Below are 24,139 nucleotides of genomic sequence, written 5' to 3' on the forward strand. Positions count from 1 at the left end.
GAGGAAGACTCTCTCTCTCTCTTCCCCACGGCATCATCATGGGAGTTGTAGTCTCCAAGGCAGGACTGCAGCACACAGGATCTTCCCAACTGGAACACTCCCAATTAAGTTCAGAGGTCCCTCTAGTAAAAGGTGCCTACACAAGTAACCCAGTATCCTTCACCTAGAATAGAGGATATATGTGCATCACTCGCTTTCGGCAAGTATTTTCTCAAAGATCATGCTAGCCCGAACCTCTCTACAAATGGAAATTGGAGACGGTGATGGATATTAGAGGGCACATAAACTATTTATTTAAATAGACACTACCCAAAGCTTATGTACTACATTTCCCTTATTCTGTTTCTTTGTACAATATGCATATATACAACACCTCCTGCTGTAGAAACTGTAAATTAGGTTTAAGGGACCTAGCAACCTCAACTTCCATGAAAATCCCATTTCTCCTAGAAGATACTGAGCCTCTGGCAGAATTAGTCCGTAAATGTAGGTGGTCTCCAAGCAAGACTCAGCTCAGATTATATAGGTGCAACTGTAATGATTTCAATGGAGTTTCACCTGCTTTGCCATGGTTAAATTTGGCCCTAGTGTTTTCTCTCAGTTGATTGAAACTCCTGATTACTATCTCCTTTTGTTGTCCCTTTATACACACTTGCAGAAAATAGGGCAATGGTAAATAACTTTCTATCCTTTTCTTTTCTTTTTTTCTCTGACCTTATATGTTAAAGAACTACTCATTTCTCTGTCTAAAGGTCAGATTATATTAGCAGTTCACATTCTTAGTTAAACATGCAAGCAGATGTTTTCTTCAGGGGGCAGATTCTGGAGGAGAAGATATCTTTCTCCCCTGGTCTTTCAGTCAAACTAGACCTGTCATCCTCAGCTGTATAAATGTGCATTCAGACTGAACTGCGTATGCTCCATTTTGACTAACATTTCACTGAGAGGCCTCTTAGAGGCCTGTTGTCTCTTTGCCTTGATCCCTTCCCACTGAAATCAATAGGAGTTCTGCTGTTGACTTGAGTGGGAGTAGAACTAGGACTCGTGTCTCCCTCTTGGCCAAAATGTAGCTCAGTAGTAAAATTTGGGGGGAAAGATCTAGGTTATTTAACTACTCTATTTAGTAAGGATTACTTTGGAAATGTATTTCTGCATTGTAGAAATATATCTACAGTGTTTAAAATGAAATCTATGAATGTGCAAAAGAAATTTCTCCCACAAGGACTCTACCTCTTTAAAATTAAGTGAATAAACTATGGCCATATTGTGACTTCTGTATAAAAGATCTAGCTAGAGCTCTGTTGTTGGCAGATTTAGCTCCCACTTGCCTGTATGTACTTGTTCTACCAAACTTCCATTCGCTTATGGGAAAACTGTAATTTCTGGCTTGGGTTTTCATGGCAGTTAAACCCATGGGGTGGATTAAGGAATGGGCATGTGCCTAGGGTTGTAGGTCTTGGAGCCCTGTGATTACTTCAGAATCTCAGCTTTATTTTAAAAAAACCCAAAAAACAACCCCTGTTACTAGCCCACTTATCTGCAAAGAGATCATTGAAAATATTAACAAACTATAGCCCAGTCAGACTGCATAGAGACAGTGCTGCCACAACAGCTCCAAGAGATGCCTACTGTCTTACCTTACAGATTTAATAACTCTGAAAATTGCTGCTTGGGGTGGTGGTGGGCCACTTACATCATCCCAGATGGGAAGTGTGTATGTGTCCTGGGGGAGGGGAGGCGGAAGTAGTGGTAAGGGTGTCCCTGCCACCACCTCATCATAGTCCTGCTGGACTGGCATTGGAGAGGCCTGAGTCACAGGGAAGTGGTAGAAGGCAGATTCCTCTTTCCTCTCGGACAGATCGCAGCCCTCCTGAATACAGGGAACGGTGATCAGGGGAGACCTAGCCAGTCCAAAGAGGTGTCTCCCTGTGAATTGATATGTACAATTCCAAGAATAGGCCAAGCTAGAATGTGGCAGAGACTGGCATAGTATGGACTGTGGCCACGGTATGAGGATGGGGGCAAGGGTGCCTCTTGTTGGTTTAGTTTGGCCCTGTCCATTACATGTTGCGGTATATGGGAATTCCAAAACAGGTTGAACTGAAGGTCAGGTTTTGACAGTATGGTTAGTTGGCAACCAAAGACAAACATGATGTGGATATTAGGGTAATATCATGGAGCTATCTTTATTATAGACAGGCAGGTAGTACCACCGATTATTGAGGTTGTCTGACAGTTCCCAATATAAGACCCTGTCTTCAGTTTTTTTATCACTTGGGGACATTTTAACCATTCATGCTGACATCTTCAATATTGGGTGTCTGCCTCAGGAAAAGCTTTTTTTTGAGAAGCTGCACTGAAACAACTGAGCAATTTCCAAGAACGAAGCTAGGGACAGTGCTTTTGCCCACGTTGAAAAATTCTTGAGGCCTTGGCAGCAGTGGTGGTGGTCTGACATGGAACTGAGGTGAGAGGGGACACTTTGGTTGGGAAAAGAGACTGGGATGAGGACCAATGGAGAAGTGTTCAGGGGGAGGACTCAGAGACCAGGCTTCGGCCTGAGCTGAAATATCTCCATTACTATCTTTAGCCTTCCAGCCTGACCCCATGTCAATTGACCTAGACTCTGAGATTTGCTGCCAGGAGGATTTTCTGTGTAAATTACCCTGAGTGTTCAGAGGTGACTCATAGTCATAGCTGTCTGTCATTTCAAGTGTGTATTCCTTTGTAATAAGAGGACAAGCTAAACAACTGAACTATTCTGCAGAAATCTCTAAAACCTCTAGAGTAGTGTTATGTCCATCCACAGAGTTAAAACCCTAAAGATGTCTGTATTCAATGGACTTTGGGTCAAGTCTTTAAATCAATGGGAGCATTTCCTCACAGGGCTCTAGGCTGTGAATCAGGCCCTAAATTTGCAATGGAAATCCTTTGTACGTATGGTACTTTCATCATTTAATTCCTCTTTATTCTTTATTTAAAGGAATTCCCAGAGGTAATACCTTATAGTTTGGATGCCTCTTGATGAACTCTTGAGGTTCATAGAATTTACAATGAAATATTTCTGTTTCAGAGATAATTTCTGAGAACTTCAACAGCACTGTTTGACTGACAAAATGATTCTGTATCCTCAGGGTTTAACATGCTAGGAATAGTGTGACCATTTTATCAACCACTCTCTAAGCAGCAAAATATTTCTGGGTACAATAGCCACTGGTCACTATAGGTAGCAATTTAAAAAGTGCTCAGTAACAGCCATCTCATTGAAATCAATGAGTTTTACCTTTGACTTCAATGGGAACTGAGTTAAACCACTGCTGAGCAGTTTTGAAAATCCCACCTTCTGTCCAGAATGTACAGAAGGGCCTAATGCCCATAATTAAGGCTGCATTTTCAGTCAAAGAACTGCTGGGTGCTGAGCTTTCTTGACAATCTGGCCCTATGGACCCAAAGATGAGCTATAGTCATGTACTAAAGATCATATGTAAAGTCCAAATTCTATCTTGACTTACACCCAGTAATCCCCAGAGTTCCATAAAACCAAAATGCTTGCAAAGAAAGATGATTTTCAAACAAATAGAAAGTAAGAGTGTTCAGGAAGGTAAAAGACCAGAGTATAACTATGGCCTGGTCTACACTGCCTGCGAAATTCAGCAGCATTCGACGGGAATTACGCAAGCTATGCAGAGTAGCTTGCGTAACTCCCATCAACTTCATAACTTCCGTTTAGTGCACCGTCCCCACTGCACTGCGCTGACAGGAAATGCTATGCTTTTTGGGGAGGTGGTTTTATTAAATTGACTTCAAGATCGATTGAGCATGTCTTCACTGCTGCTCAATCGAACCAGAAAAATTGATCTGACGGCGACAAGACATAGCCTATTACTCTTGAAATTGTCCATGTGATTCCACTGATTTATCTTGCAGTGACAGGGTGCCAAAAGGCACCAAATATCTCTTAATCTTAAAAGCACACTGTCAAATATAGCAAGCTAATGACTTTCTCTACAGTGATACTCTTTTTCCCTTATTTTTGTTTGCAAAGCAAACTAAATTCTTTCTGGATCAAATCCAGAGGGCATTTTTTAGCCTTTATTTGAGTAAATTCCCATTGATTTCAGTGGGAATTCAAGGATTTGGCGTTGTCTTTCCTCAGCTTCTTACAGATATATACATACACACTATTTTAAGTGAAGGCTATTTTGTACTTCACTTACACCTCTTTAGCCAGCCCTTTGGTTTTTAGCGGGATAGTTTGAGGAGTTGTATCTTATTCAATGTGAGTATGTGTTACAAAGGCAGGTCCTTAGTGAGCCCAGAGAGGATTTAGATGATGTAAATGAAAGCAGAATTTGGCCCTGAGGTTTAAATGTGATGGATAATTTGGCTTGGCAGAACTCTGATATTATCTGTTGAAATTATAAAAAAATGTTTGTTTCTTTTAAGCATTTTTTTCTGATATTTAGCGTGTCTTTGTAACTTTCACAGTTGCAGGAAATGTGGGGGAGGAGTCAGAAAATAACTATTTAGTAATGTAGATGTTGAGATTCAGAAAGTTAAAGCTTTATAATCATTAAAACACAAATTGTCAACATCGTATGTCAAAATATACAAAGTAAATATCTTTAAACTCTAAGTTCTCAAGTAGCTTTTTTCTTACTTTGCCTGTCTGTAAACTGTCATCTCTTTGTGTGCATTCAGTGAAATTGACATAGACTGATAAAAATCGAACCCTTCCAAACCTATGGATAATATACGTTTAATTGTATATAGCAAATGGAAAGTTAAACAACATAAATAGCCTCCTTCCAAAGTATGATAAAGAAAAATATAAACAGTACAAATTGAAATAAAAAATGAAGAATTTCTGTGTTCATGGATTGTATTCAGCTATCCTTGGGCTGTCAATACTAATTACACTCTTGTTTTGGCTGTCTTGGAAACTGCCTCAACATATGTAGCACACAAGCAGCACTAGACCTTTGAAGCTTAAAGATCTGATCCATTTTAGATCATCAAGGGCTTTAGTTGTATTCATGTCTGTTTCTTGTAACTGCACATTACCAACATCATCTGTCATCCTTGCATGCAGTTGATTGTTTTAATGACCAATTATTCTCTAATAAAAGTCATTCTTTAAGATTAGTGCTAAGAAGCATAAATGGAGGATGTGCAGAAGTTTGCACCAAATCACTTCTGGTAGTAAAATAAACACTGAGGTCCATTCTTCAGTGCCACCTATTATAAACATGCTGTATTATTCAGTGCTTTTTAAAAAACATAGTTCCTCCTGCCACCCAGTAAAAATGTACATTTGCAATCTCTTCTTGTTTTGCATATGATTGGTAGCATACTTTTAAACTGCTGTAAGTAATAAAAATATATATGTGCAAGTTGGCTATAAGAAATGCCAGTTTCACCTAATAAAATTTTGGTATGCCTCAATTTTCAAAGTAAATTTGATTTATTTGAGCCACCAGCCATCTGATGACAGCCTTGTGTTTTTTATGAGTCATGTCCCAAGGGATCTAGAATATGCCAATAGTGTACCTTGGATCCGATCCAGTGTCCGCAAACAGGTTTTCATTAGACTTTGATGCCAGTTGCATTTGGGAGCAGAAAGGCTGCTGAAAACCAGCTTTACTTTGGGATCATTTCTTTCTTTTAGAAAAAATAACAAAGATCTTTTTTAGAGAAGCTTTATGCCTCCACACTGTAGGTGTATGGCAATATTTTAGAGAACAGTAATCTGTTATTGCAGGTGGTCATGCTTCAAGCACTTCCGTATTTTGAGAATAGATCAGACAAAGTGCAACAACTCTTATTGAAAAATTGCCGAATTTGTAAATTAGAAACACATTTTACTGTGGCTAAGATTAAGTTAGCATGTATTACAGTCACTGGGACTTCTCTGAAGCACTAAGGGGAATATAATTACATAGGTTATTCCACATGTCATGGGGCTGGGATCATGAACTCACTTAAACCTCTATCGCAGTGTCCTAGACCCATGTCTTCAATTTCTATGGAGATACTGTGAACTTCTTGGATTTAATGTCACAATGGACTACAAAAGGAACTATATCTGTCCCTCCCACATCCCAGAATGGCACCTCTCTTCCCTCCCCCCACAATTGCAGCTGGCTGGGTGTGGGAAGGTTGTATAGGAACTATACTCATTCTCTGGGAAGAAAGTTCTTCATATTGTTTTGCAATGGTCATGGTAATTGATGTTGGGGTATCACTTTGAAGCTGTAACTGGAATCCCATTCAGCCCTATACTGGCCAAGGAAAGATGACACAATTAAAAGCCTTGCACAGGATGTTGGCTCACTGGTAGTAGAGGAAAACAGGAGATCCACTGTAAAAGACCCCTGGATGTAATTACTAATGTACATTCAAATGTTAAAGAATAATCTCACCTGTTAAAGGTCCAGATCTTTAATTTTTTATTTTCATATTTGTGCCTGGTTTGCACGCAAAGCTATGGTAATTATGCACAAAAATGTACAATCTTTGGGCTGTACCTTTAAAATCTATAACTGGCAAGAAATTAAGAGATTTAATTTAATTAAGAATATTCCTCTCTCTCTCTCTTAGTTCTAGAGCACAGATTCAGATTGTGTGAAACACTGGCAAAAGAAATTTATACTTTTCAGGTCACAGTGTCAAGCTGAAGAGGTAACATGAAGAAAACCATTTTTTGTGTACAAAATATTAATAATTATAGTATGAACATCTTTAGTGTGCTCAGTGCTGTACAAACCAAAGAAATTAATTACAAGTCAAACCAGTTCAAACACAATACAACAAATGACCAATTACTAAAGTACCACAGATCTGTTTCCAGAAAGTTAATTGTCACTTCAGTGTATTGTTATTGGTAATCTTTCTTAAAATACTTAGGCTGATTGTTTGATGCACAAACAGTGGCATAGAAGAAGGTGCAAAGAGAAGAATGGTGGAAGTAAACCACGAAGTGACTCTTAAGAGAGTGGTGTTAGAGAAGCATAGGCAGTTGAGGTGAGTACAAAACGAGTTGAGATGGGGCACAGGTTTGACAAGGAGGACAATTATTAATTTGAGGTGATGGAAAGTCTATTAAAGGCCAAGCAGTGGTTAAGATGGTGGAAAGGAAGAAACATGTTGCATAGAAAATGGATGTGGTAATTAATGTGACATTCCTTGAGGAACAGTGGCTTAAAGACAGTGTTCTGCACTGCCAGCTGGAACTTGAGACTGTCTTTGATTTTCACTTCCATGCTACCTGGGTTGGCAAAAGCTAAAGTTCATTAGGGGTATTCACGTCCCTGCCTCCCCCACCATCATGAAGCGGAGGATGGTTCAGAGATTAGGGTGCTTAGGTGATTCAATTCCATGCTCTGCTACAGACCTCCTGTGTGACTCTGCCATGTGATGCCTCTGTTCCTTATTTGCAAAGTGAGAATAATAGCACTTCCCTACAACAGGGATGTCAAAGACAGCAAGACACAAAGATACTACAGTATGGGGACCATGTAAGTACCAGCGATAGAAGTAAGTGCCTCAACTGCTTCTCAACAACTCTTCTCATTTATTAAAATCTGGTTGATATAGCTCCAACGAGTCCTAGCCAGTCAGTTTGAGCCGGTAGGATGGTGGTTAACTTAGTGCTGGGGCAGAGGGAGGACCAAAGTGTTGAAACATGAATAGCGAGTGTTCCATCAAGGATACATACCTCCTGATGGAAATACAAATGAACATTTTTCTTAATACTGGTTGTCACATCATCCAATGAACATTATTTAATTATGAAAATCATTTGGTTCACCTGCTATTAATTCTCCACTTTCGTAATAATTCTTAGCTCTAATGTAGGGCTTGGCACTTACACAGTGCTATCCTTCTTCATCATCAAGTGCAGTATGAACGTTAATCCTCACAGTACGCTTGTGAAGTAGGAAAAGCACCACTCATTCGATTAACAGAGCAGTCATTAATAACTACAGGGGAGTACCAGTCCTTTGACTGTATTGGTTCTCCATCTACCCCCAGTTACTTGAACTTGTACAGAACCTTTTATTTATATTTGAGTTCCTTCATGTGCCACTTGTGTTACTTCCACCCAATGATCTTGTTTCACACACTTGGTGCTTTACAACAGAATCCCTACAAATACCCAGCACAATGCAGTTATTAGTCATGGCTGGTTACCCTTTTCAACAACCTTTCACTCTGAGCCCTGCAATTGCCCTTCATTGGCCTTGTCTCTCACTCTCTCTCTTTCTCTCTCTTTTTTTTAAGCCTGCAACTGCTCAAAGTGAACAAGACTTCTGTGTTTTGTTTTGTTTTTTACTCTATTACACCTTTATAAGGGGGAAAGGATGGATTTTTATGCAATAATTCACATTTGCAGAGTGCAAAATGTCTCCCGTCTTCATATATTGACTTTCAAAATCAAATTAAAATTTTGGGCAAATTTTCCTTACTCTTCTATTTTCAGTAGTAAAACTTTTCTTATGGTTGTGGCAAAAGACTATACAGCTATTGTATTGAAATATGATTTTTCCCCACCTTTTGTAAAACTTGTCAAAGCCTGAAACTGCAGGTTTTTTTAAGGTGCAAGATTTTTCACACAGCCCTAGGAACAGTCCAGTTTCTGATAGCTAATGAGTTTGAATTTCCTTAAAGAGAGGGACCTATACAGAAGTGAGGCATAAGGTAGTGTAAATTATATCCTTACTCAAATTAATTTACACTCCATTGGATTGGCCTTCCTTTCATCAGGTTAGACTCCTTTATATATTAGTGATGAGGACATAAGTAAATCTGGGCAGTCTAAACTGGCATAGCTTGTAAGCACCCTAACCTCTGGACCATCCTCCACTTCATGGTTGGTGGAGTGTCAGGAGGGTAAGGAGAGGAATACTCCTAATGCACTTCAGTTTTTGCCAGCCCAGGTAGCATGAAACTGAAAATCAAAACCAGTCTTCCAGATGGCAGTGCAGCACATTAACTTGGTACGTAACTGACTGCTTTAATCAGCTTCTGTACCAGATGACTAGAGGATAGCTAATGTGATGCCAATTTTTAAAAAAGGATTCAGAGGCGATCCTGGCAATTACAGGTTGATAAGCCTAACTTCAGTACCAGGCATATTGGTTGAAACTATAGTGAAGAACAGAATTATCAGACACAGATTAACACAATATGTTGGGGAAGAGTCAATATGGCTTTTGTAAAGAGAAATCATGCTTCACCAATCTACTAGAGTTCTTTTGAGGGAGTCAACAAACATGTGGACAAGGGTGATCCAGTGGATATAATGTCCCTGGACTTTCAGAAAGCCTCTGACAAGCTCACTCACCAAACGCTCTTAAGCAAAAATAGGCAGTCATGGGATAAGAGGAAAGGTCCTCTCATGGATCAGTAACTGGTTAAAAGACAGTATACAAAGGGTAGGAATAAATGGTCCATTGTCATAATGGAGAGAGGTAAATAGCGGTGTCCCACAGGAACATGTTGTGGAACCAGTTCAGTTCAACATATTCATAAATGAGCTGGGAAAAGGGGATAAACAGAGAGGTGGCAAAGTTTGCAGATGATACAGAATTACTTAAGATAGTTAAGTTCAAAGCAGATTGCAAAGAGTTACAAATGGATCTCTCAAAACTGGGTGAGTGAGCAACAAAATGGAAGATGAAATTCAATGATGATAAATGCAAAGTAATGCACATTAGATAATGTAATCCCAACAATACATACAAAATGATGGGAATTAAATTAGCTGTTACCACTCAAGAAAGAGATCTTGGAGCCACTGTGGATAGTTCTCTGAAAACATCCGCTCAATGTGCAGCAGCAGTCAAAAAACCTAATAGTATGTTAGGAACCCGTAGGAAAGTGATAAATAAAAAGACAACATATCATAATGCCACTCTATAAATCGATGGTAGTCCCATACCTTGAATACTGTGTGCAGTGCTGGTCACTCCATCTCAAAAAAGGTACAGAGAAGGACAACAAAAATGACCAGGGGTATAAAATACTTCCATATGAGGAGAGATTAAAAAGACTGGCACTATTCAGCTTGGTAAAAAGATGACTAAGGGGAATATGAAAGAGCTCTATAAAATCATGAATGATGTGGAAAAAGTAAATAAAAAAAGTGTCATTTACTCCTTCCCATAACACAAGAACCAGGTGTCACCCAATTAAATGAATATGCAACAGGTTTAAATAAAAACAAAGTATTTCTTCACAACCTGTGGGACTTGTTGTCAGGGGATGTTGTGAAGGCCAAAGTATAACTGATTTCACAAAAGAATTAGATAAGTTTATGGAGGATAGCTCCATCAATGGCTATTAGCCAAGATGGTCAGGGATGCAACCCCATACTCTGGGTGTCCCTAAATCTCTGACTGCCAGATGCTGGGAGTGGATGACAGGGGATGGATCACTTGATGATTGTCCTGTTTTATTGATTCCCTTGGAAGCATCTGGCATTGGCCACTGTCAGAAGATGTGGTCTCGACAGACCATTGGTTTGACTTAATATGGCCATGCTTATGTTCTCGTGTTGTGGAGCCAGAAGATATCTATTAAAGTGCCCCCATTCTACTTCCAGTTCTTTGATATATATATTATGCTAATTTCTTTGTATGCTGGTAGAGAGGATGTATGTAGGTTTAAAGGAGTAAGTAAGGTGTCTAAAGGTGGTATAGCTTACACCACCTTTTGCATTACTTCTGAATGTGACCCAATCTCTAAAAGTTGAAGTTTCAACATGAAAAACAGTTGCAGGCAACAGTGCTGTTCATGCTGAATGGGACAGCAGCAATTAGCTCCATTGTGACAGCTTTAATTCTGCATGCAATTCTGGGAATGTGAAGAAAAGTATGTACTACTTATGTAAAGTGTGTGTACACCCACACGCTACCCATTCACCATTCTCCTTCAATATCACTGTCTACATATCACTCCCTAACCACCATTCCCTTGCCTTGCTCTGCTAATTTTGCCTTCTCAGTTTCTCCTCATGAAAGAATGAGAAACTGAGAACTTTGACAAAGGAAAGTCTTTTCACTGCTGTGAGTGCAGCAGCTATCTGGGACAATCCACCCAGCTCTCTCCACCTAACTGCTGCCTCCTTCTGGTATAAATCAGACAACCCACTTCTTAGGGCTTGTCTACACTTACCTCGGAGATTCAGTGGCAGTCGACCGGAGTTACGCAAACTACGCAAAAAACTTGTGTAACTCCCGTTGACTTCTGTGCTTCTGTTCTGCGGGTTGTCTTCACTGCACTGCGCCACTTGAGAAGGTGGTCTTAATACGTCGATTTCTGGATCGACTGAGCAGGTCTTCACTGACCGCTCAGTCGATCCAGATAAGTCGATCGGACGGCGGTGAATTTGCCGTCGTCAATGAAGACATAGCCTTATTCTGCTCACAAGTAATATCAGCTGACAACTGGTTACACACAAATCTGCTTACTATTACCAATCACTGACTTTTATTGTTGTAGCTGTGTGTTATAAGACACTTTGTAGCAGTACCATACATATATTCCAGTGAAATCCACCATATATTAATAATTCTTTGAATGTTTATAATGCCCTCTATCAACAGATTTCAATGTACCATAATTACTTTAATTAATCTTCATGTTCTGTGAACTGGGTAAACTATTTCCCCTATTTTACTTACTAGAGTTTTTTGTACAGCCTACATTAGAATAAAAGCCACACTTTCAAATGCTGCCTCCTGTCAGTAGGTGAAACTTGCACCTGGAAAATGTGTGCCTGCATTTTTTTATTCACAAAAGTTCCAGTTGCATTTTCTTTTTATCTTCAGTGAGTGATGGGTACAAAGATTAGCACTTGGTTAGCTATTAACCAGATTTGCACCAGCAAATGTTATGGGTATAAAGTGCATGTATATAAGGGGAGCTGGGCTGAAGCCTCACTGAAATCTTTAGTCCTGAAATATGATGATTCTCTTTACAAATTACTAAAGAATATCAACTAAATCCAGACTGAATTAAAAAAAATTAATCCTTCCCACTATCCCATCCCCAATTCTTCTTTTTAGACACATAACAAAAACTCTGTCCCAATGCAGGCCCTCGAATGGAGGAACTGCAATGGGCAGCAAAATGATTTGTCCGAGCAATGTTCTTTTACTATTATAAGGAACACCAAGGAAAAGCAACAGTTATAATACTTTTACTCATGAACATCCCACATCTTGTTGTATAGTTGTGATGAGCTGTACTCCCCACACGAGTCCTGAGAAGGTAAATTAGGCCTAATTAACCTATAGGCAGCACCTGGAGGAGGAACTAGGGAGCAGGGATTGATTAATCAGAGATGAGGCTCAGCTGGACATGAACAGAAGTGGCCTGTATATAGCCAGGTAACTGGCAACAGAAGAGGGCTGCAGGGAAGTGGTCTCCAGTCCACTCCCTGGGAGGGAGGTAGTTAGTTAGTTAGTTAGTTAGTTAGTTAGTTAGTTAGTTAGTTAGTTGGGTATTCAGAACTATAGAGGGTAGTCCACAGTTATTCCCTGGGAGGTGGGAGGCTGAAAAACTCAAAGAGAGCAGAAACTAGGAAGATAGGAGATGGCTCAGGAGCATAGCAACAAGGAATAGTAGTGTAGACCTTGGCTGCTGATTAGATGGCCCCTGAGTTGGAACCCAAAATAAAAGCCGGGTCCGGATTCCCCTACCAGCCACTGGAGCTGTGGCACATATTAGGCAGCAGACAGCCTGGGACAACTTGTTCTGAGAAGACTTTGTTACCACACAGACACCCATCCTGATGTGGTGACCTGGCTGGAGGGCTCAGACGCAAAGAGGAGGCTGCGGTTCCTGGAGTGAGAGGGGTCTGCAAGGCGAGAGGACGATGGGAGAGACACTTCTAGAGGAAGGTACAATGCCTGGTCAGAGCTAATCCCCAGAGCAACCAGGAGGGGGTGCCACCTGCAGTGAGTGGGTACCCCATCACAATAACATTTATTGAGCTAGCCAGAGATCCAAGTGCTTGATCCTGTGCTGCTCTGTGCTGGCTGGCTGTTGTTTTCCAGGAGTTCTTTACCTATGAAGCTCTGTTTTCCTTCCAGGTAAGAATGTCCTAAGCCTCAAGCCTTTTGGGGCAATGACTAACCTACCATGCCATCTATTACAGTTATGAGCAGCAGAGATGCTTGAGCTGGAGCCCCCTCAATGTCAAAAAGGAACTGCTGGACAGAGCTTTCTCTGTGAAGACCTTTTTACTTTTGGAATTCCCTTCTTTCCCTTCACCCTCTCCTTCTTCCAAAGTAGCCCACATCTGATCGCCTTCAGAATGTGCTGAAAAGCACATTTCTTTTCTCCTGAGCATTTGAAAAGGGTGAAGTATTGTAGAGGTGACCAATGGCTGGAAAGAAGGGATTGTTTCAGTTTCTAATTTGCCTAGTTTGCTGCTTGGAAGTCATGTGAAATGGAATTGCCTTTTTGATATATAAAAGATGGTCCTTTATTATGATTAAACTAAATTGTGCCTAAGGTACTCGGAAAGGGTTTTTTGTATCTTGTATAAACCTAAATAAAATTTCCAAAAGTCATTCTTTGGGTTACATTTTCAGGTAGGCCCCAAATACAAAATGTGGTGCAAATCAAGCTCAAAATTTTCAAAAGTGGCTAGTGTATTTTCTTTTTTTGTTCTGTTTTGTTTTGAGGGCTTCAGTTTTTGGGTGCCCAATTTGTGACATCTTAAAGGGGCCTGATTTTTAATGCCCAACGCTTTCTGAAAATGAGCTCTATCTATGGTGCAGATATCCAGTAGGACATCCAAAAATTCAGATACCCAATATATAGGTTTGCCAATCCTCCAGGACTGTCCTGGAGTCCCCAGGAATTAAAGATTACTCTTTAATTAAAAATTATGTCATATGATGCAACCTCCAGGAATATATCCAACCAAAATTGGCAACCCTACCAAGAGCACTGATCACTGTTGAAAACCTCGGCTCAAGACTTCAAAGGAAGTTGACAGCATTAAACATAAAATAATGTAAAAGAAATCAAAACTCAGGAACTTGACCAACAGTATTTGGAAAATGAATTCTTAAATCCCTAATATTTTAAGGCAGTCACAATTCTATTTCTTCCTCCAACTGAACACTGTCCCTACAATGTTGCCAGCTTTAATCCAGGAGTATAAATCACACATGTATAGCCCTTTTGATTTCTCTACATGCCTTTGAGAGATGAATTGGCTGATCTAATAGCGTGTCCAAATATAAAGTCCAGTTATTGTCTGATTACTTCACAAGATCCTCCACCTTTTTAAATAGAGTTAATCAGACTGAATACTGAAATGTCAGAATTCTTCCTATTATGCGTTTATGTAGGGCCTAACATAATGAGGCCCTGATTGCGGTCCTTACGTGCTATCACAATAAAGTTTCACTCATTAGCCCTGTTGCTGAGTCAATGTTAGTGTGTCCAACTGACTACTAGAAGCACCATCTCCAGCAACACTGGATGGCAACTGAAAGGCAGGAAGACTGGAAAAATGTGTTGTATCAAAAGATGCTTAAAGAGACTCCTGAGCAGCTTCTCCCTTATTTTTCCCAAAACTTCACTTCTATATCTATGGAATTAATAGAGGACAGCAGAAAATTGCATTTTTAAAGTTGGGTGGGTGTGGGTGGGAGAAGTCCTCTAAATAAGAGACCAGAGGCTTGTTTGTTTTAATAGTGGGAGATTGTGTAGCGGGAGATTGTGTCTTAGTTGTCTAAGCTGCAAAAAGAATGCTGAGGTAAAGGCTTGCAGAAAAGCCTGGGAAGGGGTTTAAAATTTGGAAAATAGTTTGGTTATTTGAATAATTAAAGACTGGTATCAGTATCAGACCATTTTGTAATGCTTAAAACACTAATTAGCTTTAGAAAATAAGTGTTATTTAGGTAAGAATTAGTAACAGAAAATTCAGTAGTGGCAGTTGGAAATGGCGGTTAGGAAAGTAAGCCCCATAGGAATACATTGTCTTCCATAAATTTGCATTGGAATGATGCAACCAACTACATCCTGTGGGGAATGACTCAGCAAAGCTCATAGAAATACATTGCAGCCCATTGACTTATATGGGACCTCCAGACAGGAAGTACATGTGACTGGTATATTGAAAGCTGGTTGGCGGCAGAGTCACATGGAGATACAGGTGTCTAAGTGACCTTTAAGATGATTGGTCGAGCTTGGGTGACCAAATTATATATAAAGCCAACAGCCAGCAGGCTAAGCTTTGTAGGGAAAGGGACTCAGAGAAGATCAGTAGGGAAGCTGACCTGAAGATGTGGTAAAAAGATGGGTAGACCCAGGGAAGAAGGAGCAATGGCTGGTGGACAAGCACCTCAGTGGCAGTCTGTGGGAGCAGAGGTCAGACAGAGCAGAAGGACTGGGATGAATACAGAGGGGTTTTGCAGCTCTAGTTTTCTTTATCATCTAAGAGTATATGGGTGTGCCTGTGAATAAATTTGGATGTCTGTGGTCCAAATGAGATCTTTCCCTAACCATCCAGAAACTGGCTGGTGCCTAATGCCTGCTGATAGTTAAGTATAATGTTAAGTATATTATTGTCTATTGATATGTGATATAGAATATTAAGTATAGTGTTAAGATATATGATGTGTTAAGTATTTATAGTTTTATAATATGTATTGTACTAAATGCTTATTTCTATGTGTTTTACTCTGACTTTCAGTTTAAAACCTAATCATATTATAATTAGTAGTTAATAAAGAGACACTTGTTTTTGAAGAATTTAGTGTTTAAATGTCAATCCTTCAAGCAGAGGGCTGTAGTCATGTCCTCTCAAGGGTAAACCAAGGCAGGCAGGTCTAGGGAGTTTCTCAGTGATTGTAAATGAGAACCCCTGGTAAACCCTTGTAAATTCTCTAGGGTGGACCACAATAATTACCAGTTTATAGAGATAAGGTTGGGAATGGTATTGTTAGTATACCCAAGCTAGGGTGGGGCCTTGTGAATCCGGGAGTTTTGGGGTAACAATTTGGCATTGCATTGATAAAAGCAGTAGCCAAAATTATCAGATAACATCAGCTAGCTCCCAACTGACCATTTTAAAGAGTGACTGGGAAGAGGTCCTCAAAACAACATTCTGCCAATACCCATCTTTATTCCACCTTCTTACATCCAGTGCTTAATTTGTAATGAAAGAAATGCAGGGACTCAAGCAATTAGGTGCTCAAGCAATTTTTTTACTTTCATAACTGACAGGTGCCAGAACTATGAACTGCCAAGCCTAGAAGTGCCGAGGTTCAGCCTACGCAAGCCCTGGCACAAATTAAGCACTACTTATATACCCATTTCACAGACAAAGAAAACTAAGCTGAGGTTAAGGCCCCAATTCAAGAAACCCACCCTATCCAGAAGTCTAACTATTGAAATCAATAGGGCTCAGGCACATCTTAACATGAAGTTTAACTGCTATCCTAAATCAGGACTTAAGCACCTTCCCCCCCAATCTGTGGCAAAGCCAGGATTCCTCTCTCCTAGCTAGTGTCTTAACCAAAAACCTTCTTTCCTCCCTTGAACTCTAGTTTACTTTTATAATAAATTTGACAAATGGAGAACTGACACAGATGTGCACTATTGTGTAGCATTCATACTATTCCTTGTATGTATTTTAGCCTTCTCTCTTTTGTAGTATCTGACACTATTGCTCCTCTCCTACTGGGAAGGAGGGCTGGCTTATTTTTAATGGAGCACTGTACCTTTTTCAGCCTGACATAGGTCTGAGATCCTGTTGAAATGACAATAAAGTGAACTAGAATTCCACTTGGCAATTGCTTCTATCAATAGCACTGCAGATCATGTCCCATACAAGAGTTGACAAATCCCTATTTGATACTGAGTTGTTCCCATCCCTTACACCTCTGCTGCAAGAGCAATGTATAGCTCTCTGAAAGCACACTTTCATCATTTCATAATGAATGGAAACAGGGCCAAGTTCTTTGGTTACACTGGTGTAATTCTGCATAGCTCAGTGTTACTTTGGATTTATACTAGTGCAATGGAGAAAATAATTGGCTCAGTGTCTATTTAACAAAGTCAGTTTCTTTTTCTTATCCCTACTGCCCCCAAAAATTAGAGAATGTATTTCTTGGTTTTCCATTTTATTGGCATGAGAAAGATACAAAACACCTTCCTGTCTCCATGGAGAAATAGTGAAATACAGAACTCAAAGCTCACAAAATGGGCAATATGCAAATCTCTGAACTAAAATGAGACCTCTGCAGCATTTGCCAATGTATTACTCATTTTATGTCCATTTATATATAGGGGTAGATGACCAATGAGATGAGAACGCATACATAAATCACTTATTTTTTCCATGTTTCCACTGGATTTGATTCAGATCTTGTGCACTTAAAGAAGTTTTAGATGCACAAAACTTTAAGCAGCCCTAATTCTAGTAGTGGCTGTTTTCAATATAGCATGAGAACAGAAAGCTTCCTGGTGCGCATCCTAAACATAAGTAAAAAGTCACTTTGGGAAGTATTGAACAAACTTGAATATTGTGGGCCAAATTCTGTACTGCCTTAAGACCCATGCAATTCTACTGAAGTCAGTGGGATTGCAACGGGTCTAATATTCAGTCCCTTGGGTCTAAAACTGCTCAACAGAACTAGATAATTTTTCAGATATGTTTTGTTTATACCCTTTTCAAGTTGAATTGCTGAGGGATAAGGGTGTTTGAGTGAAAGATGAATCAATTCCACCCTCAGCCAATTTAATCTAGTAGGCAGTATGAATGAAACAGTGTTTTTGATAGCTTTGGTTACTTCCACAAAGGGATTTGAAGATGGACTGAAGCCTTGAGCAGGTTATTTAACAGGGAGCCAATATAAGGAATGGGGCCCTTGGGTGATGAGCTCTTGGGGTCCTGTTTTGATAAGAACATGGGCTGTTGTATTCTGAACCATCTGGACCTTTTTGTAAAGCCCGCAATTTAATTCCTTTGCACTTGCAAATGCCAGATTAGTTATTTCAAATACATAGATCACCATGGCCAGGTCAAAGTTGACAGGAGAGGGTGAAGTCACTTTGCCAGCAGTAGTTATTTCCATACCCAGCATCAGTGAAATGTGAAGGAGGACACCCAGGCTGCAGATCTTTGAAGGCAGAACCTTTTAATATGTGGTGGTGGTGCGGCATCGAGCTCTTTTGAAGTGCTTCTCTCTGCATACTGCCATCACCTTTTAAGAGCAACTTCTCCACATTGACCTAATACAGCCTTAAGGGGTGGATCCTCCACTGACCATTGCAGCATAGAAGCAGCCATAAAGAAGTTTTGCACACCAGAGTAGGTTCATAGAGAGATGCTACATGTGTGAAAATGTTGGTCTATTTCCTTCATAACCTTCTGTACACATAATGTTCCCAGCTGCATGCAGTCAAAGTTTGGGTTGAGACTATAAACGGGGAAAAGTGGCTGTGGCTGTGGCTGGAGACAAATTTCCTCCCATACTTGAGTGCAAGACTGGGTAGAAAGCACCAAGTTTGTCAGAAGTTTCTCCTGCACGTTTGCCGAGGTACAGCAACTAGAAATGTGTATGTGAGGTGGTGAGAAGGACACAAAGTAAAGCTGCTGTTTATCCAGCACACGTACACATCTCCCTCTCTCTGACCGTTCTTGATCTGACCTAACATGCTATATTACAACAAAGTCACTCATTAAAAGTAATCATCAAACTACACAGACGCACACTGTGTAGCATATGGCATCCTATACACATTAGTCCCCCTAAATGTGGATTTAGGTAGCTAGATTTAAGGTGTAGATTTAAATTTTTGGCCCAAGGCTTTATTTTCCAGTTCACATATGAGATTCTATGTTAACTAATGGTGACTGCACTTCCAGATGAGGAATGAACGCCTTTGGGTTCCTGGTAGTTCTCAGCAATTACTTTCATTAATGACCCAATGCAACTCCAGCTGGAGTCAATGGAAAGATGCCCATTGACTTTAGTGGAAGCTAAATCCAGCCCTATATTATCAACTATAACTTAACTTGGGGCTCTGCTTTAAAAAAAGTTATGAAAGATTTTGCACCATTTACATACTATTAACTAAAAACAAAGTAAATTTTGTTTTTCCTTTTGAGAAGGCTTAATTTAGTATGCCCTTTGGTATAAATGATTTGTAAGAGATTAATCAAAGTTATCTTCTACATTAGGAATTTACTTTTACTCCATGATACATGGACTAGAAGATCAAGACCAGGGCAACATCCACTTGTAAAAAGAAGAGGAGTGAACGGGGTGTGTGTGTGGTGTCTTCCACTTCTGTTTTCATCTGACTGTCATCTCATTGTGATGAATTACTGATGGTTCTCAGTGACAAATGCATTTTCAAATGTACTTGAAGTAAACTGAATTCAGCACCAGAAGGCAAACTACAGGGCATGCAGACAACTTTTTACTTCCTGTGTTTAGGTGGAGTGGGCCAGGAGTCACAAAGAGGTAATCCGTCACTGGTGTGTCTCTAATAATTATCTCTCTAGTACAAAACACGCATTCATGTTTGTGCATATCTGGTGTAAACCAATCACCTCTCAGAGAAGCACAGTTGCTTAAGGACTGAAGCAACGGGTGCAAGGTTGGAATTGCTGTAGCACCACTTGGTGGGCATTACATTACTAGTCACCTACTAAAACTCGTATATCTCTTCTAATCGATTGATATAATGGAGATTAGAGATGGGTTAACCAATCTTTTATCTGCCTGTTAAACTTGTCAAGAACTGGGATCTTGCAGCTATAATCCCATATAACTCATTCAATGGATAACATTTCCCTGTCCAGTTTTCCCCTCCTCCCACACCACCTCCTCCCAGCATCCCTAAGAAAAGACTCTGCCATACTGAATTGATTTTAAAATTATCTAAGAACTAATTATAAATCTTGTCCTTCATGGCTCTTACCTTATGAGAAATCTTGGTTTTTATTTAATGTTTTCAGCACTAGCAGCTGTGTCACAGCAGGCTCTCCTCTTCGCATTACTAATTCTGTGCTCCCTTTGATCAAAGGCTGGTGGCCTTTTTTAAAAAAAAGAAAAAGAAATAAATAAAACCCTAAACAATAGTCAATGGGAGCCGCCGCAGTAGCAGAAATTGTTCAAGAAGCAGTTTGGACTAATCCCAGCATTGGTAAGGAACACTGACTTTTTTTCCTCTCTGTATCCTGATTGTGAACACTGAGGAAAAGAAAATTACACATCATCTTATTTATGACTATCCCTTGTGAGAATATGCTGTCATTAGCCAACAGACAAATATTCACTGTGAAAAATATAGACTCTGTATAAAATCCAGTTTCATTTAACTGAAAGCAAGGATCTGACATTTATAGTTTATAAGGAAAGAGGACCGATACAGCTTTCTCAGCTTCTGGTGAAATGGTGGTCCTGTCACCAGCTGAACAGATATTTGCTGTGTATTACCAAACTTTCATTTACAAATATATAGAGAAGTTTTCCTAAGCGTATGACCTCTGGTAGTCCTCATGATGTTGAATAGCCTTAGATTCCAATAAAATATTACACCCTTTTAATCTATTTAACTTAATGGATTCAAATTGCTACTCCGAGTGCTAAATTTCACTGATTTAACACAATAAATCTACAAAGCCACAAGAAGATGAGCACTTAGCTGAGTAACATCATTTAGTTCAAATATGCTTTTTGCAGGCTTCACAAAAAATTGGAGGACTTGAAAGTAAGAAAGTGGTGTGTATCATAAGGAATAATCATTGCTGTTCATCTACATAATATACAGTTCTGTCTGCTTTTCTTCTTTACCCTTTTGGTAATGGCAACAAGTGACTAATATATTTAGTGTTATGAGAACTCCACAAGGTAATGACATCACATTACTCAATTCGTCTCCTGTGTACTCCAAAAAGTCAAAGGTCTCATGTACACTCAAAAGAAAATCAAGTGACCTACTCTGAATTGAAAGTACTTTCCAACACAAACAAAATCAAAGATCCAGTTTTTTTCTCTCTCTATTTTTTGCAGTTATGACAAACTAATTTGAAACTTCAGAACACTCTTTGGCCCTGGTTTTGAATTAGTCAATTGAAAGGAAGAAAGAAAGAAAGATGCCAAATGCTGTCCGAGCATGAAACTTAATGGTATGAGATTTCTCTGTTAGATGATGTTTCCTACACTGATCTTATGTTGCCAACAACTAAAATATCTTTTAATGATTTCTGGCTTTCAAAGTATAACACTGCTTGGGCTACATATGTTTACCATTATCCATAGAATCATCAGACCCTTTATTTTCAATAGAGGCAGTTGTGGACATGGGCCAAAATGGGCAGAAACACAGTTCCGGTAGTGAAATTAGCAACTGGACAATATTCCCAGAGAAGTAGTCCTGTTTCCTGTTCATTTCTGGAAGAAAGCCCATTTCTGATACAAAAAATATCCCTAGAAAATAAATTTGTGTGGAGAGTGTGTGTGTGTGTGTGTGTGTGTGTGAAATTATTACACATTGACACATACATCAAACACTGCATTTAGTGTCTTTCATGTGTAGCTCTCACCCCTTTACAAAGTTGGGAAATATCATTATCCCCATTGTACAGCTCAAGAAACTGAAGCTGTTAAGTCATACAGTGAGTTGGTGGTAGCTCTAGGAACAGAAACCAAGTACTACTCCACAGGTTTTGGTAGTATCCAGGTGGTAAATTGCAGAACTATGTGACAAATTGAAATGATCACCTTACCTACATTCTGTCCAGTGATCCAGCTCCCTTGTGACTTATTCCTGCATTCCAAATACTGGAGCAGCTTCAAACATCCACTTTTGTTTTTCATTAAACCACCTGCTGCAAAAAATGTTTCCTTCTATTCCAGAAAGTGGAATATTCATCCCCAGATTACATTTACTGAGTTTTTGCATGTGCAATATTCAGACTCGGGCCAGTGATAACCAATTAAAGCTAGAAACAAGAGATTTATAGTGAGAGAGCTTCCCAGCTTTCCGATGGGATAAACAGCATTTGCTGTTTTCCCTGGAAAAACTCCAGATTAGATACTCTAAAGTCACAATACTTTTCTTTTTAGAAGAGCTATGTTAAAGCACTTTTAGAGGTGCTCTAGATTTATTAGTTCTAATTTTCCCATCCCTGAGTGCTCAACAGATAGATACCTGATAATGAAAGCTAGCGGGCCTACAGATGAAGGGCTGTAAGAAGTAGTCTCGGTACATTTCTAAGGTCCTTCTAAAATGCCTTTCCTGTTAAAGGCAGCATCTCCACAACGTGCCTGTGTCATATAAAGGTTTTACTGACACTTATTTGGGATGGCTGCAAACGAAGCTTTACCACTGAGTGAGCCCAAACTCATAGCAATAAAAAGGTAAGACTATGCCACACCATCATGCGCTGCATATGTACAAATAGGATGAAACAGAGTAGTAAAGAAATTGGAAAGATATGTGCTTTAATATCACGTAATAGAAGATAAATGCACACCTCACTGCCATCTTGGGGCCAGGTGCTGCTCAGAGGCAGTGGAGGGTAGGACCTGAGCCACTGGTACCCAGTCCTGCTGTAAGGTCTGTCAGTGACCTTATTCCAGCAGAGGACCATAACTGAGGTCTGCTTTGCCATGCTTCCCCTGCCACTCATGATACACTCCCCCCTACCTTTATGGTAGGGGCAGCTGGCACAGGAGCTGTACTGGCCAGATTTCTGCTCAGAATTCCCCAGAAAAGATGGAAATTTACCACTGACTATTACAGGCCAGTTCAAGTCTGCTTTATGCACTCAAGCAACACAAAGTGCATTTCACAGACGGAGGCGGCGGGAGGGAATCTCTGTGACCTCCCATGTCTCTGGCCTAACAAAATGCCTCATCACTCTTGTCTAGCCTAGCCAAAATGGGGCCACTAACATTGTCTTTACAGCCCCTTGATCTGACTGTCACTCTCTTCATCCAATCATGCTTAACGTTCTTGATATCACCTTTAAAACCTTATAGAACTCTAACCCACCCTATTTATCCAACTGGGTCTCTTATTACATGGGCCTTCACACCCTATCCATTCTACCGCTGATCTCAGTCTAGTCACCTCCATCTCCCAAAAGTAGTGAATGCTCTTCCTCCTTGTCTTGCTTAAAGACATATTCTGTGGCTCAACCAGATATTGTGTGCTGGAGGCAGCAATTAGTGTGTGAAATTCTATGGTTTGTGTTATGCAGGAGATCAGACTAGATAACCAATAGGCTCCATGGTGGCATTTATAGATTATTAGATTTTAAGTTTTTCATGATTGACCATTAGCTAGACAAGATGGGTGAGGTAATATCTTTTAATTGGACCAACATCTGTTGGTGAGAGAGACACGCTTTTGAATTACACAGAGCTCTTCTTTCTATCTGGGAAAGGTTCTAAAAATGTCTCAGCAAAATATAAGGTTGAACAGATAGTTTAGCATAAGGAGTTAGCAATATTCTAATTATACTTCATTCAAGGTGAAGTAGCTCATTAACACCCCTGAACTCATTGGACAAAAAGGGGGGTTACCTGGTTAACCAGGGCAGAGTTGCATGTTTGCTTACCTTATTTTCCCCTCTCCATTTTTTCCCATAAGGGATAACTTGGTATGCTGCTGTTTTTAACACTTACTACTTTGAGGGCAATCGTATAGTTTCTTACTCTGAGAAAGGTAATCCAGCAGAGTCCAATGGTCAGAATGAAAAGCAGTGCACTTTCTATCATTGTACACAATATATGATTGTCACTGTCAGAAGAACACATTTAAAATATGTAATAAGCAAAATTCTAACCACCAGTATATAAAGTCATTGACCCTTCAAGTCCTTACACAGTGCATAGCAGGGAGAGCAAGTTTGTGATCCTCCGGTATGAGTGGAGATTACTCATGGAGACAAGTAGGGTTAAATACATAGTCCTCTGCACAGGGTCAAAGCTAGTTTCAAGCCCCTTGCATGCCCTCTCCACTATTCTCAAGAGTGCAAGGTACAAAGGGGTGGGGCTTGGATGAAGAACAGGCATGTGAAGAGATAAAGGTTTAAGTATGACCCTCAGAGTGCAAAGTGGTCTCCTCACTTTAATCATTTTTTTAT

At 39.9% G+C, this 24,139-nt stretch overlaps 1 long non-coding RNA gene across 1 annotated transcript; it reads left to right on the forward strand.

Moving 5' to 3' along the window:
- The first annotated feature begins 15,267 nt into the window (after positions 1-15,267).
- On the forward strand, positions 15,268-21,476 carry LOC137161438 (uncharacterized). The gene is made up of 3 exons (XR_010922070.1): positions 15,268-15,396; positions 19,217-19,502; positions 21,057-21,476. It is a non-coding gene; the product is annotated as an uncharacterized lncRNA (long non-coding RNA).
- Positions 21,477-24,139: the final 2,663 nt, after the last annotated feature.

This window comes from Emydura macquarii, unplaced genomic scaffold (genome assembly GCF_026122565.2).
Source record: "Emydura macquarii macquarii isolate MOO-44397 ecotype Brisbane River unplaced genomic scaffold, CSIRO-AGI_Emac_v2 contig_2297, whole genome shotgun sequence".
In the NCBI taxonomy this organism is placed as follows: Eukaryota; Metazoa; Chordata; order Testudines; family Chelidae; genus Emydura; species Emydura macquarii.